This window comes from Camarhynchus parvulus, chromosome Z (genome assembly GCF_901933205.1).
Source record: "Camarhynchus parvulus chromosome Z, STF_HiC, whole genome shotgun sequence".
Taxonomy (NCBI): Eukaryota; Metazoa; Chordata; class Aves; order Passeriformes; family Thraupidae; genus Camarhynchus; species Camarhynchus parvulus.
This window is the reverse complement of record NC_044601.1, coordinates 3,474,676-3,484,954: the sequence shown is the minus strand read 5'-3', so window position 1 is coordinate 3,484,954 and position 10,279 is coordinate 3,474,676.

Here is a 10,279-nt window from a genome sequence, read left to right as displayed (position 1 = left end):
GACAAAACTCCCTGGATCATACAAGCAGAAGTAGGGGCTGTTTATTCTTTCAGGAATCAAATCACCATGAATTCCAGTGAGACTGAATTTTACTGCGCTAACTTTGTTAGATTACCCCACAAGTTCTGGAAAAACTCAAAGTTAATAAAATCCATGTGTTCCTGATCATACAATATTTAAACAGTTCTAAGTACTCCAAGCTCAATCAGAAAGCAGATGACTACACATTTCATGTAGACTACCTAAGTTATTAAAATACATTGTTCAAATCCAAAACATTTAGAATAAATTTAAACTTTTATTTTCCTTTTACTATTCAAAAGAAAATGATTGGTTTCTTTACAATTGGTAGTTTTGTCACTTCTTGCATGATGCCAACACAAGAACATCCAGAAACAATCTCATAAACACAATTTCACAGAAAGTGCCCCACAAATATATATGGACATAGTTCACTAGTCTTTTGGACTAAATATACTTGTCTCTGCAGTCAAAATAATAATTTAAATTTAAAGTAATAATCAAAGTCACGGAACAAATTCCTGAATGAGCCAATAATGGAAATAGAAATTAAACTTTCGGTGGTGGTGGTGCATAAGGTAGTTTCTGGTCCATGGAATACACATATAATGAGATAGACACAGACATAGGCATGGACTCAGACAAACAGAGTTTTGCCTTGTATTAAGTATTGTAAACTATTCTTTAAACTAAACTGAGGTAACTTCTACCTGAGAAATCTGAGGATGAATACACTTAAGTTTAATTTAACCTGGTAATTGGCACTGGCTGTCCATAAAGAGAGATTTACAACGGCTAAGTTTGATTCTTACCAAATACTATGTTACCATGAAGGTTTCCTCTGGGAAAACAAAAACCAGGAAGACAGGATAAATAATAATTGATAAAAGGGGACTTAGTCTTTTATACATTAAGTCTTAGGAAGAGTGTCTTTCCTGATGGATTTATTTACATTTATCCAGTAGCCCTCTGGATTATGTGTCCAGACCAAGAAAATTTGCAAAGCCTGGAGATCGCTGTGGAGCCAGGTGTGCTCCTCTGGCTACAGTGAGCACTCGGAGTATCAGATCAGTGGAGCAGAGGGACCTGCGACTGGGAAGAATTCTTGGGTCTGCAGCTCAGGCCTGGGTCCAAGAATCACTGCTGCCCTGCAGCAGCTGATCCCAAGCAGCTGCTGTGATGGAAACAAGGCTGTAACACGAAAACTTACAACTCATCAACACTGTGACTTTGCTAAACTAAAAGGATATCAGTTCAAGTTTTTCCTACTTGTTTCAAATATCTGTATGGTAAATATTTTGTAATATTGTGTGTTGTGACATGTGATTTGATGTTGTTTGAATTTTGATATAGTAATTACTTGGGTTACCTTACAATACAGAAATTTTACATTTTTATATGCAATAGATGCGATTTTGTAGGTTTTCTGAGATTAAAGTAACACATTTGCTATTTATTCTTCATAGACAAACTTTCCTCTCTCCACTAGCTTCTCTCTTCCCAAGAGAAAGATGCTGGCATGGCAAATCAAAGCAACAGTCAGCATCTAGGAAGCTGTTTCATATTTCAGAAGAAATGAGAGATTGAGAACTTAGGTTGCTGTTTTATCTGTGGCATTATATCTGAGAATCCTTAGGACAGTCTTGATTAACTAACCTGTTATTTAACTGATTAAGAACATGTGTACTAAAAGACACTATCTAGGTTGCAAGCAAATACTTGCTCAGAAATTGAAGTTCAATAAAGTTGCTCTTGAATTAACATTAATCTTTAAAAACCAGCTACTTACTGTATGTACTGAAGCCTGCTCTCTTGCTTATAAGGTAATGAGAGTCCTATGCCACTCTATTTTTCCAGACCAGAGCAGCTGTACCAGTCCTTTCACAGTGAGTCACAGTATTTCCTGCACTCCTAAACTATAATCATTAAAAGAGCAATGATTGTAATGGATTAAGATGTAGCTTCATCTGTTCTCAGAGCCTGAAAAAGCATCTGTTTTCTGGCTTGTGTCAAGAAAGGCGGTCAAAGTTGTGTAATTAATTCTCTGGTAGCTGTTTAGAACAGCCAATATATATTGCCTATGAACAGAACTGTGGAAATTTCCTAGGAAGTCAAAAAGTGGCATTACCAGAGAATGAATCATCTCATCAGCCCATAAAGTTTAAAATTTTCTAACTTATCCATCTACATCACAGCATTTCTCATCTGCCTTAAAATCAGTGCATAAAAATACAGGTCAACCAAAATAAATGGTCATGATTTTTGCCTTTTAAGGTCAGCCTAGGAACTTGTTTATGAAGAAAATATGCATTTGAATACTTAACCTCTTTCAATGATAATAAGTCTTCTTAGAAGTAACTTTAATAGTGACAGGTTGTTTTAGAGCTTTCTCCACACCAAAACCACAAACACTTCAATGTTTCTTTTCAGTCTGGAGCACTACTGTCAAAATCAAAGTGATGTTTACTACAAGATAGTGAAGAAAGAAAAGACCAGGACTGAAAAACTACTCTGCTGTAGAAAAATGATCAAAGAAATGCAATGATATCTGTACTGAACACTGTGTCAAGATAAATCATAAAAAATGGCACTTTTTGATTGGAAAATTTAGATTTTAATTCCTAGGTAAGGCAATATATATGGTTCAGTCAATTAAGTCCTGTGTAAACCATGGATCTATATTTTCCCACGTTAGGGAAACAATTTTAGTGGTTGATAGTTGTATAAACACATTCAGAGGCATATTCTTAACCTGGAAGCAAGCTTACAGGAGCCAGAAAATAAGGATAAAGTTTCCTGTTAGCTTCAGAATAATGGGGAAAAAAAATCCTCACAAATTTACATCATGCCCATTCAGAGTTATGCTGTGAAAAGGATCTAATAACTAGGTGAAGTAACTATAACCAGGAAAAAAAAATGGGATATTCTGGGATGTATATGGATCCTGATTGTGCTGACTTACACCCAGCATACCACCAAAGTACAAATATCTGGAGTCACAAGACATGAAACTTTCAAATCATTCACGTGTTGCACAACTGTCAGGTCTCTAGAATAGCTATTATCATAGTACAAAATGTTATACTTAGGCCCCTTCAGAAACCTTCAGTTTACTTTAGAACACTTTTTGATGATAAAAATTGCAATTAAAATTATTTCACATAGTGCTAAAAAGAATTCTTCTGGAGGGAGGAAAGAAATAAAAGCTTTAAAATACAAAAAGGATTTTTTCCCCCGTACTGAAGAAGTACTATCAGGTTAAAAAAACTTTTAGGGAAGCTTTTTTCCTATGCTTGGTGACATACGTCAACTAATATTTTATTGTAGTTTTTTCAAATGACTGAATGGAATTATTTGTGATAGGATGTTTATGTGATTACATGGTGAACCAGGAAAGGAATCTTTTCTGGTTTTAACAACTGTATGAACAGAAGAGAGCTTCTGTGTTCTCATGCAACCATGTTGCTCATGCAAACAGAAAAAGCTAGTGCAGGTGAATGTTAGTGAATTAATGAATGAAAATTAGTAATGATAATTCATTACTAATTCAAAATAATGAATTAGTGAATGAAAAAAGAACAAACTTGTGGTTATGAATGTCATTATTTACACAGCTGCAAATTACATTACAGAACCCAAAATGGGTAAATGTAAACAAAGTTGCAGAATAACCAACCCAACTAAGTTTACTGCTGTATAAAAAGAGCAAGACTTACTGGTGTTTATGATTAACTTTTTTTTTGGTGAATACTTTCAAATATAATACTGATAATAATTTTTTTTTTTCATACTACACCAAAATTCACTAACAGTGGTCTGTGATGTGTTAAAACATGATTTTAGGAGAAAATAAGTATTTTACTTACCTGTTTATGACTTTTCTGTTAAAGACACAGAAATTTACTTTTAATAATCATAATTTGAAAAATATATTATTGGCTAAATAGTACCTCACCTGTAGAACTAATATTTCCAAATAAAGACAAGAGCTATAAAAGATTCTAGACAGAATACATTGAAGAGCTAGAGAGTATGTTAAGCTTCACAGCAGAGTGGGCTGTGAGTAAACAGGGAGGAGGAAAGAGAAGGGGAAGAAAGAAACAGGATAGGGAAAGAAATTTAGCAGATTGTAGAAAGGCCCATGTATTAAAAAGAAGATTACATGGAAAAGTTAAAACTTTGAAGTCAAAGTACAAAGGTTACACTGCTGTGTTTATGCTAATAATTCTGAAGGCAGTCATAGGGAATAATCTATTTTACTTTTTCTATGCAGAATAGGCACATTTGTTGTCCTGAAAGACTTACAGTTCTCTTAAGAACCAGGCAAAAACTGTAGACATTCAGCTGAAATGCTAACAGACTTTCCTCAGTGGAGAGTGCCAAGTTTAACAGGAAGAAACAAAAAGAAGGAATGTATTATGTGATTTGTTTTTTCCCCCACTTGCCTGGGTCGGTAGACACAACTGTATGAAAATGTTCCTCAAGACAGCTTTGCAATAGTGATGAGAATTTCAAAACTGAGGATAAAACCCCACTCATTTTTCATTTCCTGGGTTGATGATGTTAGAATACAAACATTTCCATTCTGAATAACACACATAGCTCACCTAGAGCCATATCCTGTGCCAGATAATGACCCTGGGTCCCTTTGCTGAAGGCATGAAAACCCTATACAAAGTTAATTTGTTAGAATATCCATTTAATGAAAGTTACGCCCCCTAAATGAAGAAGAGAAAATTGACTTGCTTCCCTAAATGTGGAACTTCATTCCACCTAAAATCCCCCCTTTGTTGGTCAATTTAATTCTAAATCACTACTTGTAGAATTGAATAGCATTAATTAATAGCATTGCTAAAAAACAGTGCTCATTCTTTCTTTTTGAAATTACTTCCTTTCAGTTACATTAATGATTATCATACTCTTATAAAACAAGACAGAGAAATGTAGTTTTCCATGTCTTTTATAGCCATTATTTTTGGCTGTTTTTCTGTCCTTTGGGGACTTGAATGTGATTCTCAATGGGAAAAGAATCCCCTTTTTCACTTTTTAAAATTAATATTTCTCCACTACCCCCATGATTTTATCTGAACTTAGTTTCACCCCATCTAGAATATTTGTTTTCAAATTATGTGCTATAGACCAGACTCCAGATAATGCCAAGACATTTATTTACATAATTACATTATTTAAAATTTTCAGTATTACATTTTGTTCTGTCCCTTACAGGTGTTGTCCTAACATAAAAGTTCCTGAGCATTGAGGAATATGTGCATAATGAAAGTGTCAATTAATGCATTGTTAGAGACAAACAAGTAGTATTATTTGCCATAATCAGGAGTGGTAAGCCCATACAATGGATTTTCTCCTTCAAGAATTTTAAATTTAGCACTCATGTGTGCATTGGTTTGATGTTTCTTATTAAGAAAAAATGCACCATGTATAATAAAGAAGAATCATGTGCACCATGGTTTTAAGATCCATCAGCACAAATAAGCAAAATAAACAAGTTTGATGAGGAAATAAACCTGACTAGTTTAGACATGCCAATATGGAATACTTTCCAAGAGAAGCTCTAGTTCATAAAAATACGGTTTTGTCATTTGTATCTATAATCAAAGGATTGGGAGGAAAAAGGAGAAAGCCTCCTTTTCTACTGTAGTTAATCTATTAACTCTGTATTTTTTCTCTCTTTTCTTCTTCTGTTAAGCCTCTCATTACAAATCTTATTTCCTAATAGCCCACTATTAGGTCAGTCAGAAGGGAAGAAAATTCATACTACTTATTCCATCAGACTTTTATGGATCTGTTATACTTCAGGTTTCTGTAATAGTTCTTAGCTTGCATTTTCATCAGGCTCATTATTTCAAAATATGCACTTTTTAAATTAATTTCTCCTGTTCTCTTTAGGGCAAATTTTAGTAGGGTTTGCATGAAGGTTATCATATAATTTCTGACTGTGTAATAATGGGGGAATTTAATTTGTGCCAACATGAACTCTAGTAATTATAGCTGGCACTTCCAGTAATTTTTCTGATTGTACTGGGTTTATTTGACCAGGATTTGGTAGGGGGCGTTGGGTTACAGGGATAGCTTTTGTGAGAAGCTGGTAGAACCTTCCCCTGTTTTCCACAGAGACAGTGACAGCCACCTCCAAAGTGGCTGCTACTGACCAAGTCTGAGCCTACCCATCAGACAAGGCAGTAGAGCCTCTGTGATAAACGAAAAAAGTTCTACCACAGATATGATATTGCTCAGAGGAGTGAGAATACAGGAGAGGAAAAACTCTCCAAACACCAAGGTCAGTGGAAAAGGAACAGCAAGGGTGCTCCAGGCGCCAGAGCTGAGATTCCTCTGCAGCCCATGGTGCAGACCATGGTGAGGCAGCTGTGCCCCTGCAGCCCATGCAGGAGCCCCACACCAGAGCAGCTGGACGCCTGAAAAGAAACCTCTGAATCCATGAAAAGCCCGTGCTGGAGCAGGCTCCTGGTAGGGACCTGCAGACTCACTGATGGAGGAGCCCACACTGGAGCAGGCTCCTGGTAGGAGTTGTGACGCTGTGGGGGCCTAAGCTGGAGCAGGCTGATCCTGAGGGACCGCACACGGTGGAAAGGGAGCCACACGGAGCAGTACATGGAGAACTGTAGCCCATGTGAAAGACTCACACTGAAGAGGCTCATGGAGAACTGTCTCCTGTGGTAAGGACACCACACTGGAGCAGCAGCAGAAACAACGTGTGATGAACTGACCATAAGCTCCCTTCCATCTCCCTAGGCCTCTGGCAGCAGGGAGGTAGAGCCTGGGAAGGAGGGATGGGGAAAGGTGTTTTTAAGATTTTTTTTTTTTACTTATTATCCTGCTCTGATCCTGTTTGATAATAGCTTCAGTTAATTTCCCCAAGTCAAGTGTGCTTTGACCATGATGATAAGCAGGACAGGGTTCTCCCAGTTTTTATCTTAAGTCATGAGCCTTTCCTTATATTTTCTCTCCCGTCCACTTGCAGAAGGGAGTGCTAGAGCAGCTCTGGTGGGTAGCTGGCATCCAACAACCCACCACATTGATCCAACGTGGAGTTTCATGTAATAGATTGAAACATTGTGAGATTGGCAGTAGTATAGACAAAACAACTCCAGGAAGGGGATTTTGCATTGTTGTTTACATTAATTACAACAGTATTTTTTCAAGTCAACATTATTTGAAAGTCATATGTGATGAAAATGTCAACATCTGAACAATTTCTGGAAAATGCATTTACATATACTGTTCCTAAATTATTTTCTGACCATTACAAAGAGGGAAGTATCTGCTCTAAATATAGAAACTGTTGTTTGGTCTACTCCATACTTTCATATTCCGTGCAATTGCAAGGATACCTAGAAATAATTGTGACTAATTTCTTCCAGCTTTCCAGGAAATTGGCATGGATTCATCTACCGCAGACAACTCATCCCTAGACATTAGGCCAAAAAGCAGGAAAAGTACAATGAAGAATATTTACCTTTAACAAAGCCAGGAGACAAACAGATCTAGTCTTGTGTTTCACAGTGCACAAAGACAGAACAGTCTTCCAATGGGAGGAATTGTCTCTTGCTTTTCAGGCTTCATATTTACTGAATGTTGCTTGGATGAAAAAGACAATAAACTGGGGAAAGGAAACAGATCATGGGGAAATTGCTAATCCCTTTGACTTGGGTCCCAGAAATATAGAGACAAATGGAGAAAGTTTGAACAACACTTAGGAAACACTGTAGTCTGATGAAGAAGGAAACAGTCTACAGAACACAGAACATTATGAATTATCTGAGGCCAAAGAATCAGTGTGACAATTTTACAGAACCAAGTCCCACTTAAAAAACATGAACCCAATAGCCCAAGTGTGGCTGCTAGGAGATAGAGATACAGAATTAAATTTGGCAAAATGCCCGGAATAGGTCATTCAAAGACCTCACCTCTTCCAGGGTATCGTTTAGTAAGCACTGCTCTACAGAATTCAAATAGTACAAGAAAGTATATGAGAGGCAAAAATTACACAGTGCTCAGAAACAGAATTCACAAAAGGGCAGTACATGGATCTGCACATGAATCAGCAGCAGTGCAATACACTACAAAACACTACTACAATACAGTATTTGGAGAAACAAGAAAGGACTACAGTGAAATATATCATTTTACAAGCCTCAGCAGACCATACAGAGCATGGACAAATCAGATAACAGGAACGCTGTAAGTTCCGAAAAATTCTTCAAAAAAGCTGCAAGCAGTGGTGAAGCAGAACAAGGATTCTAGGAAGTTTGGCACAGGGAAATATAGTATGTTTGTAGTGGTGAACTAGTGCTAAAAAAGCCAACAGCCAAACCAAACCAAACCAAACCAAACCAAACCAAACCAAACCAAACCCAAAATGTGGGCTGTAGGAAAGAAACAGATGGAACTCAAGGCCCAAAGGCTTGTCTTTCTGAAGGGATTCTATGTCAAGTCCTTGAGGAAGAACATGTATTCAATTTATAACAGCACCGAGGAAAAAGCACCAATTACTGGATTCAAAACTTGTCATGTCCACATGTTTTTCAAGAAGTTGTTCTCACCGGTAGAATGGATTCTACAGCTGTGGAAAAGTTTAAAGAATAATTGCTCTCAGAAGAAGCAAAGCTGTCAATAAAGTGTATAAAAGAGCTAAAGGGGCCCAATTTTCTGCCCCCATGAAAATTCTTTTGGCCTGAGGAACGGGAATAAAAAAGAACTTGGATAGGTTAGCTTCTCTGGGAATTGAAGAGCAAGCAGAAAAAGAAGAAAATTCTTTTAAGTGAGTTGGTACTATAGCAAAAGTGAAGGAAGAAAGCGACTAAGAAAAAGGAAAGAAACTTTGGCTTCTAGTGTGCTAAACCACTGCCAAATAAAAAGGTGGAAAGACCAAAGTGTTTCTACCACTGGTAAGTAGAAAATTCTGGAACACACTTTCCATGCTAAGTATTTTTTTAGATTTCATGTGTCATAGTACAATAGGTTGGATTCAAGCCTATACAGGGGACCCTCAGCTAACCCTGCTCAAGCCTAGATGCAGAAGCACCACTGGCCAGAGATCTGGGTGGAGAGAGATCCCAAACAATCAGCTGTTTAAATCCTGGAGTTTCAACCCCCCTATATAAGCAGATATCCCCCCTGTATAAGCAGATATCCATAATAAACTGATGCTGTTGTCACATGGATTTCTGAGAGTTTGTGTCGTCCCTGTCTCCGATCACTGACCCCATATAACATTCATGAATCAGCTGAGTTCTGGACAATGAAACAGAAACCCAAATTTTCCATTTTTGGATTTTCAAAATTTCTTTTGAGGAATGCTTTCTGCAGGTAAATGTCCAAGGTAAGTCACAGGAAAATATAAACATTATTTAGTTGTATAGAAAGCAGTAAAGTCCACTGAACTTTAAATTTGAAGGAAAAAAAAATAGAGGTCTCTAAGCAGACATAAACAAACACAAAAAAATTAGGAAAAAAAAAAAGCTGAAGTTCTTGGGCTAAGCTAAACCACAGGTGTTATTTTATATAGCAAGGCGTTAACATAACAAGCTAATTCAGCAAAAGAGTACAGAAGATCCTGCAAAACCTTTCCAGCACAGGCATGGGAGACTTAAAAGAGCTTGTTGGGAAGAAAAATTTCATGTCTAGAGCAGTTATCTAAGAATGGTATAATGCAGAGATGTCTAATGAACATGTTGTACAACTGTCAGTCACAACATTGGACTGGTAGCTTAAAGAGATTTGCCTTTTTAGAGGAGCCTGCAACAAGATAGGAAGAGTCAGTAAGGAGAAAATGAGATTTCTACAGTGTCACTGAAGAGTCTTCAAAACCTACATGGGTGCAAAAATGTAGTGAGCACATACATACAGGTTATAGAGCTTCTGAAACAAAGCAACAGCAATGTGGATTCTTTATGTACAATCAGAAAATAATGCTCTGACCTTCCCTAAAGCTTTGCACATAGTTTTGAAATTTGTATCTGATAAGTAAACACAAAAATGAAAGTATCTCTTTTTATAACTGCCAGCAAGGGCAAACTTGACATGGCAGCCTTACAATGGAGAGCTAGCCAGTATTTTCATTAGTTCTCACTGCAGTGGAAATTGAAAAATCTCATGGGAAATTTTCACTACAGTGACTCCTATGAGCTGTCTTTTGAAAAAAAGGGTCTGACACATGGACTCTTGTTGAGATTTTGCAGCAACAAATTACAGGCTAATATTAGGAAGCCACTGAATT